Source organism: Sparus aurata, chromosome 21 (genome assembly GCF_900880675.1).
Source record: "Sparus aurata chromosome 21, fSpaAur1.1, whole genome shotgun sequence".
NCBI lineage: Eukaryota > Metazoa > Chordata > Actinopteri > Spariformes > Sparidae > Sparus > Sparus aurata.
In genome coordinates this window covers 25,817,171-25,827,630 of record NC_044207.1, presented here as the reverse complement: position 1 = coordinate 25,827,630, position 10,460 = coordinate 25,817,171, and the positions used below count along the sequence as shown (strand labels likewise).

Here is a 10,460-nt window from a genome sequence, read left to right as displayed (position 1 = left end):
TGCGGGGGGGGGAGGGAGGAGGGGGGGACACAGGTGGAGGTGTGCTGGTGTGAGGATGGTGACATTAAGGGGGACATGAGGGTCAGACTGTCACTGTAAGCTCATGGCTAGATTTTAATTTGATTCACAGACACCGGATCAACCTTTGAGGTTTATGTAGGAATCGGATTATGGTCACATAAAGTGCACCCCCCTTCTCTCTCTCTCTCTCTCTCTCTCTCCTACACCCCTCCCTCCCTCCCTCCCTCCACCACCACCTCCTCCACCCCCTCTCTGAATGGGGGCGCTGGAGCCGTCTGCTTGTCACCGCTTGCCTCTTTGTTCAAACTGATCTCCCTTCTCTCCCTCAACGGAGCTGCCGGCGCGGAGGGGGGAGCACCTTGCTGTGGATGCGCGCGTGTGTGTGTGTGTGTGTGAGAGAGAGAGAGGGGGAGAGAGAGAGAGTGTGTGTGTGCGCATCTCTTCCGATATCAGTGTGAGGTGAGGATACACGGCGCATAGAGGCTGCTACTGCTGCTCAGTGAGGAGAGAGAGGATACCGCTGAAGAAGAAGAAGAAGAAGAAGGAGGAGGAGGAGGAGGAGGAGAAGGAGCGGAAAAGTCCAAGACGCGGAGCGCTTGTGCACACACACACGCACCCCGCGTCTGCCTCTGCAAAGTGCTGTTTCACCCTTGTTTCGTCGTCTCTGCACCCTGTGGGAGCTTCTTCTTCTTCTTCTTTTTTGGAGAGCACCTGCACGGAGGCGCAAAGGGTTTTATTTTTTATTTTTTTTAATTCCCTGCACATTCCTGAGGATTGCAGCTTCCCGAGACGCGGCTCGTTTTGTCCGGGGGGGAAATAAAAAGAGGTAAGAAAAAGAGAAAAAGAGCGAGGATTTCTGCTTCCACACGCATGCTTTTATGAAACCATCCGGTCAGTGTGTGATATCTGAAGTCACCCCGGGTGGCAGGAGGCGCTCAGCCAGCTGCTGGAGGAGGAGGAGGAAGTGTGTGTGTGTTTACTGGTTATGACATTTAGAAAGAAAAAGAAAATGCACTTTGACAGAGCATGCACATTGTTGAATTTCAGGGGAGTTATCTCCAACACTGCACATCCACGCATCATTCTGATATATGCATGTTTAAGTGTGAGTGTTTCCTGTGGAGCAAATCAACGCCTTTTCCCTCTCGCACGATCACAGCACACAAATCGCTCCAGTCCGGGATATCTTAAATAATTTACAGGTCAAAAGCTTTTAATATTGGTCTATATTTACGAGGCGTGTAGGTGGTGGTGGTGGGGTGCATGCATAAATCATCAACTCACCAACTAGCCCCTGTTAACGTGGTTCCTCTCAGGAGATCCTGTCTTCATGAGAACTTTATGCTTTTGCTTTTTTTTTTTTTTTTTTTTTCTGCAGGCATCCTCCCTTTCACAGGTGAGATGACACCATTAATAGAAATCAAAAGAGGGGGGGAGGGGGGGGGGGGGAGGGTGCCTGCTGTTGACTGATGCAATTGTGGAGGCAGATCTGAACACTTGAACAGGTGTTTGTGAAATCTATTATGTAAATCAGAGTCTGAGCAACATGTGCTGAACAACTGCCAAAAAAAAAAATCACATCTTCTTCTGTTGGTTGGTTGGTTTGTCACCTGGGCATGACATCAAAAGACACACACACACACACCTATAGAAAGCGTGGCCCTGTGTGTGTGTGTGTGTGTGTGTGTGTGTGTGATTCATCTTGACATTAAAGTGCCTCATGCCTCTGTTGCTTTTTGTAAACTACTCACCGAAATGAAAAATGACGCGGAGAGAGGAAAAAATAGCGGCCAAATGAAGCTAAAAAAAAATAAAAAATGAGTGATCGCCCCCGGAGCCAAACATCTCATATTGATGAGCGGCCCCTTGCTCTGTAAACAAACGCCAGCATGTACAAATCACGGTGACGGAGCGAGGACAACACTTTGGGTCACCTTGACAAACGAGCTGTATTGTCTGAGAATATGAAAAGCCCCTGCAGCCCAATAAAGCCCGGTCTGTTTCCCATTCAGCGCTCCAGTCTGGAGGAGTCCAAGTCTTTTCTTCTTTGGCCTTGTTAGAGCGCTCGCCACCAGCTGTGTGTCACCGCCATAAAGCTTCAAGAGGTTAACCAGGCAACGTCACGCCATAGAGAAATGTGTGTGAGAGATAAGAGAGAGAAGTGGAGCCTGTCGGGATGAGGAGGAGGAGGAGGGAGAATAGTGAGGAATGAGGCTAAGAGGAGCAGCTGAAAGTTTACAGCATGCATTTTTCATCCTGTCCGGATGTGTCTGGGAAAAAAAAAAGGGCAACCATGAGCACACAGTAGTGTGCATGTTTGTGTGTTTGGTGTGTGCATGCAGACGAACGCTCTCGCACAGAGCGGAGGGATCAGAGAGCGGTGTTGTGGGGAAGAACAAGGTCTAATTCTAAAATAGAGTAGCAGCTCGGTTCAGCTGCCTCGCTGTCTGTTGCCGCACACTCTGCACTCAATCAGCCTCAGTATTGTTTATCACGTCTGGCTCGGAGCCGTCTGCAATCCGAGGAGTCACTTTGCACCGGTGGAAGACGGGAGAGGAGAAAATGCGAGACGCTTTCAGACGGATGACCGACCGCGGAGGCGATGATGCGATGAGCCGACTGACCGGATAGTCGATCGACAGAGAGCGTGCCTTTGTTTTCTCGTTGCGATCGTGAGGATATCTGATTGTAAACTGATGATCTTCAGGTTCTGTTGAACAAATCAAGCAATTTAATGAGGGATTTCAACAGTTTTACACAGCAGTGAGAGAAACAATCTGCAGATGTCGTCAGCATACAAAGGAACATTCCCCTGTTTCGCTTCCAAACTGTGAAGATTTCTGAGAGCAAACTGATTGTATTCAAGTTCTACTGAACAAATCAGGCAATTAAATGAGGTTTCCAACAATTTAAGAGCATTTTATAGAACACACCAAACCACTTAAATGAGGGAAATGACATAAAACTGGCATCAAATATCAAACATTCCCTTTTAATTTGATAGCGAACTGATTATTTTCAGGTTTTGTCGGACAAGTCAAGTAATTCAATCAGGTTTTTCACAATTTTAGACACCAAACCAGTTAAATTAGTAAAGTAATCTGCAGATATGTAGGTTAATCGATTGACAAACAGCCTTGTCTTTCTTTGTAATGTGTCTTTTGCCTTATTTGATAGTAAATCTAATGACTCTTGATGAGGATGATGAGGATTTCACATTTTAAGAGTGATTTTATAACCAATGTGAGGGTTTCTAAAGTTTTCTGTTTTGGCAAAGTGACGATCTTTAGGTTTGGTTAGACAAGACAAAGCTGTTTGATGAAGCTTTTCAGAGTTTTAGAGTTTTAATACAGAAGACCAAACTTGTTAAATGAGAAATATTATCTTCAGATTCGTGCAGATTGTGAGGATTATTTATAATTTGTTTTAATTTGGTTGTAAACTGATGATCTTTAGGTTTTGTTTGGACAAATCAAAGCAGTTTGATGAAGTTGTTCAGAATTTTTAGAGCCATTTTTTTTTTTTCCTTTCACCAGACCAAATCAGATAAACGAGGAAAATAATCTGCAGATTTGTCAATTCTGGAGATTGGCCAGGGAATTCATTAGCAGCTGTTTTGATATTAATCAGGGTAATTGTCGAGCAAAGATGGAGAAACATTTGCTGGCAGATTCGCAAACGTGATGCGTGATTTCTTTCATTTTTTTCTGACATTTTACAGACTGAGAAAATAATCTGCAGATCAATCGACGATGAAGAATGAAGCCCTGAAGTACTGGGGGGCTGTAATTCTCCCGAATGAGATGAAATGAAGGAGATAATTTTTGCCCTGCTGGTCATAAATGAGCAGATTATTCTCCAGTTTTTCTGCTGTGAATGGATTTCATACTGTCAGTCCTGCTGATGGTGTATTTTCTGTAGGAGCCAGAGGTAATTCTCATTCAGGGTTTTGATAATATTCTCTGTGGTACCAAAGTGCCCACTCATATATGTCGCTTATGTGATTATGGGATCTATTCCACACTAATACGGCGCTAATGGCTAACAGAATAGCGCCATTTAAATGCAAATGGTAGCGGCGCTCGCTTATGGCCGACGACCAAGATCAGCTTCGTCTGTGAGTCGGCTGCAGGCTCGCTGTTCTTTATGGTTCTGTGCCATGAAAAAAAAAAGCATTGACTGGGTTTGGACCTGGGTCTGTTTGAACAATGCAGCAGATGTTTTTGTTCATGAGCAGCAGATCTAACTGTGAACAAGACTGAGAAAGCATAAGTGGGAATTTTATGACCTCTGTGAACTTTGTGCTCCGTTCACAGCCAGAAGGGGAAAAGAAAAAAAAAAGGGCTTTTAGACTAACAAGGACCTCGCAGTGACTGGAGCTAAAGCGGGCCCACGTTTTCAGCACTGGACAGCTCCCAAATCTCAGAGCCCAGCGAGCCAAGCGCAAACATTTGTCAAATAGAAAAAAGAAAATCAGTGAGCAGTTGTGTTTTGAGCTGCTGGATGTGGAGGCTGCGTCGAAATGTCTCTCCCTGGAATATTGAAAACCCCTCTCAGCGCCGAGTGAGTCCCCCAGTGCAGCTACCCAAAAACCCCCAAAAGGGATTGGACAAACCGATCCATCAATCAACTTCAGTGTTTAGCCTGGGAGGGACTAAAGCAGCCCACCAGGCCAATCGTTACGAGCGTAGATGAGACCACAGCTGAACGGCTCAGCCACACAAAGAGAAAGGTCCCTCTCTTTGTCTTTTGGCCAGGGGGCTCTCCTCGAAGGTAGAGACTGGTGGAAGACAAATATCACAGAGGCTTCAGAAGGAGAAGGAGCCGTTCAAGGCCGCGCCAAAGTTTCATCAGCATCTGCCACCGAGAGATTAGAATGATTAGTCTCTCTCAGATTGCCGTCGTGTTACTTTTGATGATTTTTTTTCCTGGAGTCATTAATGTTTGACATATGTGCAATCAGCGTTTCTGTCTTGTTAACAGCTGATGCGAGAATCAGGAGATTTGGCAAACGGTCATTAACATTTGAAGGACAGACACAGCGCCTCTTTTTTCTCCCTTTCCCTCACTTAGTTGATATTCCACAGACTCAGCACATCATTAAAGATGAGAAATTCTTGGATGGAGTCCCGACAGCATGTCTGTGTTTGTACCCGTTGCTACATTTCACTCGTTTTCTCTCTGACCAGCTCTCCCTGTGGATGAAAATGTGGTAGTTCTGTGGTGGCCCACATGTGTGTGTGTGTGTGTGTGTGTGTGTGTAGCCACAGACTAATATACTCAAGATGATAGCTGCCCCTCGTGCACCTGATCCTTTATTGACTCTGTGACCAAGAGTGAACCTTCACCTTTGACCTCTGGTGTCTTTCAGTCGCAGCCGGTTGTGGCTACTTAGACCGTCCTTAGGTATATATGTATATATATAAATCTGACCTCTGACCCTAAAATCATTATACTCTTCGATACTGTTGTTTACTTAAACAAATATTCGACCTCCAATACATTCGAACCTCATACTTCTCATTGAAACTGATTCATTAGAGCTGCAACATCGATTGGTTGTTGACTTTTAGATTAATTGCCTGTTTTCATAATAAATTAATTGGTTTGGGTAATTCTCAAGAGACAGTAAGCCAATATTCTCTGATTCCAGCTTCTTAAATGTGATTATTTTCTAGTTTTTTTGCTGCAACTAATGATTATGTTCACTGTTGATTGATCCGTTGATTGATTTTTTATTTTTTTATTTTTGAATAATTGGTCAGTTGTTCATCCATAAGAAGTCAGAAAATGAAAAACCCAAAAATATTCAGTTTGGTCTCATAAAAAATTCATTTTGTATAATTTGTATTTTTACAAACTGGAAATATTCACATTCAAGAGGCCAATTTTGACATTTGTTTCTTAAGAAATGACTCTAAATGATCAATCGATGGTCATAATAGTTGATTATGAATTTCATAGTTAACAACTTATCAATTAATCAGAGCAGCTTCATTAAACTGTCAACCTTTGGGTTTGGACAAAACAAGACATATTTTTGGCATTTTATAGACCAAACAACTAATTGGTTGATCAAGAAAATAACTGACAGAATAATCAAATCAAATTGATCAAATGACTACATGGTATGTTAAAAGGGGGGTAGACGATGCTGAATTATCACGTGACCCAGCATTTAAGCGTTGATAACATTTTAGCATCTTTCAGCTTTGTTTTGATTTTCCGGTCCACGACTTCGCTGTTTTGGTTCAGGCAGCAGGCAGTTGTGTAGTTCAGTGAAAAACCTCTGAAGACCTATGACACAGAGAGAAAGTTAGCGACTATCATTCTCACCAACGACTAACATTGAGCATTTAGGAGCAACGCAGACTCATATTTCCCTCAGGAATTGTTGGAGTCCAGAAACAGAGCTGAAAGCACACTGAATATTGGATTTATATTTGCCAGGTGGCCGGAAACATGACTACAAATGAATGCTAATGTTTCTCTGTGTCTGCTGGATGTGTAGATTAGCTGCCATTTGTGAGCACATTGATGATGACATGCAGGTTTAAAATGGATGGATTTGAAAATTCCTGCACGAAATTTCGGAACAATGAATATGATTAGATGAAAGAAAAATAGTCACTGTCGAAATTATGAGATACTCAAAAGTATGAAATGCTTCGTCAGAATAATGATATTTTAAGCAATAATAAGTAAGACATTTGGGACATTATAAATAGTCACAATAGTAACATCTTAAAAGTTTGTGTTAAAAACATTCTGAAGTGTTTTAGCCTTTTTTAAATAGATTTTCTTTTTCACTGGCAGAAGTGGAGCACCTCAGAGCCATCAGGACAAAATCCCTCCAAGGACATCTACGTCCAATTCCTCTCACTGTTTACTGATTTTTAGAATTTTTACACAAAATGAATCAGAGTGGATTTTGTCTGTGAAGTCCTTCAAGTAAAAATCAGAACATCTGTCCTCTCCCAGTAAAAGGTTCAGGGCGAAACAAATCAAATTGGTGTTGGTGCGATTTGATCCACTTTTTGATGCATTACAGAAATGAATGATGATTGATTCTGCCGCCTTGCACTCTCTGGTTTCTCTTTCCTCTAAAAGCTGCCACAATACTCCGTTAATCAAATGAATTCACATCGATGTCCTTGTCCGAATTGTGGTTGAATGACGTATTCCGAATCGCACAGTCGGGCGTACACCTCAAGCGCGTGAACGGACACGGCAAAAACACGGGGAACGACGGTGCCAGAGAGAAGCTGAGCGTGACGAGGTGGAGAGAGAAAACGAGCATATCTGTGCTCATCTGCTGCAGGTCTGTCGAGTGCAGCTTCACAGCTCGACAGGAAGTTGGAAAACAGATGGATGTTACAAGAGCTGTCAATCTCTCACAGGTATGCACAAATTGGTGATGCATGCATTAAACATGGCAGCATATTTCCACTCGGGGGCTTGTTCAGAACTGAATAATTACAAATAAATACAGAAAAGTTCGAGCTACCTATAAACTACTTACCGGTGCTCCAAACTCAAGTGTTTTTTTCACCTAGCTTGTCCATCACAGATCCTTTCAGAGCGATCTAAATTGCCTCCTCTCTGCATTTTGCAGCACACAGATCCAGCCAAATCCCGGCTTGGCTCCTCCTGAAGGCCTTATCGAGCCGGTTTAAATAACCTCTGTCCCCGTGCCCAGTGAGATCAATGGTGTCAGTGTGAGAGGAAGGAGTGTGTAATCTTGAATCGGATGGACCACCAGCTTTTTTTTTTTTTTTCCAGAGAGAGCTCCTCTCTCCATCCGAATCCAGGGCCAGAGCTGCATGAGTCATTAGTTGCTTTGAGTGTGATTAGTCACCACACAGACACAAAGGGTGCATGTGTGTTAGTGTGATGCACGAAGGGAAGGAAGTGAATACCCGATACACGCTCTGTTTTTAATTTGTTGAGCAATAAATGCCCATGCGCTCTGGGTTAATGCCTCTTTTATGGCATCGAATCCCCACTGCAACATACTACCACTGCACATTCTTCCTTCTTCACAATTCATTAATATAACATGCTTTTGCGTGACCACACAGGAGATCGAATTTCAGCCACAAATCTATTCAGGGAGGGCTTCAGCCTTTTACCCGCAAACAGCAAATTAAAAGAATTACAGAGCATCCAGCGCGGCTCCTCTGAAGAGCTTTCATCACAGCGGTGTAGTATTGTCACGATGGTGATAAAATGACCTTCCTTTCATTCCTCGTCCTTCATCTTTTTCCTCTCCCAGCTCACCACTTTGTCTGTCACTCATCTGGAGCTGTTATTCTGCTGTTCACCACGCCGGCTCTCTGGAGGTAATAGTTTTTGTGAGACATGATTAAAGAAAAAACGGAAAGCGAGGAATCACCTTCTCCTGTCAGTTCCCAGTGGGGGGGGGAAACAAGATTGACAGTTTGACTCTTTACTGTAAAACTGTCTCTGTTTCCATCCCGATCTAATTCTACAGATTTATCTGAAGTCCTCTCCTGTTAAGCTATGTTATATTTTTAGGATATAATTCTGCTGCTTATTCTTGCCATCATGCTGTTGCCCATGAAAGGTTTTGTGACTTCTTGTAAAATGCAAAATAAACTCTTGGATGGTTCCACGGTTAGAAACTAAATTCCCTGAGGGACAAAAGCTCGAGCTCTTCTATGTTGGGTGGAGAACAATATTCTGTACGATGCCAAGCAGAAAAATAGCATCACGATTTTCATATATTAATAATAAAGTCTTATAAAAAGACAAAATATTGCATAGACACGAGATCCTGAGAGTTTTTGACTCACCAAAACTGAAGAGACAAAGCAAAATTAAGAGAGATGGATTGAACAGTGTGTGGCAAACGTTAGCATGCTGGGCTAACTAGCTTATCTACTTCTTACAGTAAACAGTGAGTAAATAGATCATTAGTAAAAAAAAAAATTTTTTTTAAAATGAGCTAACTGCATTATTTTTCATTGTTTAAGTTTCAGGTCTGACATATTAAATGTGTCAAAATCAAAATGCTAGTCCATTATTTTAGAGTTCAGGCTCACATTAGCAGCCTAGTTCTGCATTGTTTACACAACTCCAGCTATACATTTGTGAAGAATGAATGAATGAATGAGATTTCACCACATTTCCCAAACTCAGACAATTTTCTCTTGTATAAACGAAACATATGGAATGAAAATAAATTATCTAAAACACTGTGTTGCTTTTCTAAGTGTTTCTATAGTTGGTGTCCAAACAGCGTTATTTTATAATAATTATCGTATGTAAAACTGTTCTATAATGCTCAAGCTAACTAGCATTAACCTGTAGTAGGCTACAAATTGCTGCTCATTTAGCTCTGTTTGTTTGTTTGTTTGTTTGTTTGTCTGTTTGGATGCAGATGGTTTCCTAGGAAATGTAGCCTTATCATGCAAAATTAGCATAACATGTATAAACTGCTGGCATCAAAGGCATGGGAGCCTTTTTATATAAATGAGTCAGATGGAAACATTAAGAAGTCAGCTGGAGAACGAGTTTCCCCCGAGTGTTTAATAGCAGCAGGCTATAAAGTTAGCTGATAAAAGTCGTTATCAGCAGGTCTAATCGACAGCTGCCTGTTAAAAGTGAGAATCCGCTTTTGTCTCCCTCTGTCTGAAATCCAAGACCCAATTCTTTCCAAATTACCCTGATTTTTACGTATATCTGCCACCGTTATCTTTGCAAACATGCATAATGTGGGTCAAGTGAAATCTACTTGTTGTCTAACAGAGATGCCAGCTGCCGGCGTGTGCGTGTGTGTTTCAGTGTGTGTAGCCTATATGTTTGTGTAAACGCTTTGTGTTCATCAGGCAGAAGGAGGTGAGATTCACTGACCTACCTTGTGCATCGGCTGGGGTTTGATGTGGGGCTTTACAGTAGCTGTGCTATATTATAGTCTGAGTATGAGTGTGTGTGTGTGTGTTTTTGTGTGTTTGTGTGCCTGCGTGTATGTCATGTATCAACATGGGACCCAACCTGGCCTGATTAAGTAAACCTTTGCGGTCTGTGAACACTCACTCACACACTCACTTACTCACACACACACACACACACACACACACACACACACACACATTTGTGTTTCCATCTCTTCTGGGGACACTGTATAAATATACATATTAACTTACGCTCATTTTCTAGAGACGTACCTGAACCATAAGCACTACTAACCCTTTCCCTTCCCTTTAACTTAAACCGACATATCTTATGGGGACCTGCATCAGTTATGTTTGTATCATTTTATATAAATGAGTCAGATAGAAACATTAAGAGTCAGCTGGAGAACGAGTTTCCCCCAAGTCCCCAAAGTTAGCTGATAAAAGTTGTTTTCAGCAGGTCGAATCAACAGCTGCCTGTTAAAAGTGAGAATCCGTTTTGTCTCCCTCTGTCTGAAATCC

At 42.4% G+C, this 10,460-nt stretch overlaps 1 protein-coding gene across 1 annotated transcript in view; it reads left to right on the top strand.

Annotated features, from left to right (window-relative positions):
- Nucleotides 1-300: 300 nt before the first annotated feature.
- Nucleotides 301-10,460, top strand: part of LOC115572450 (neurocan core protein-like) — a 50,027-nt gene continuing 39,867 nt past the window's right edge. Inside the window, exon 1 of the mRNA XM_030402522.1 lies at nucleotides 301-847. The gene's annotated coding sequence lies outside the window, so the exon portion shown is untranslated. The remainder of the gene's footprint in view (nucleotides 848-10,460) is intronic.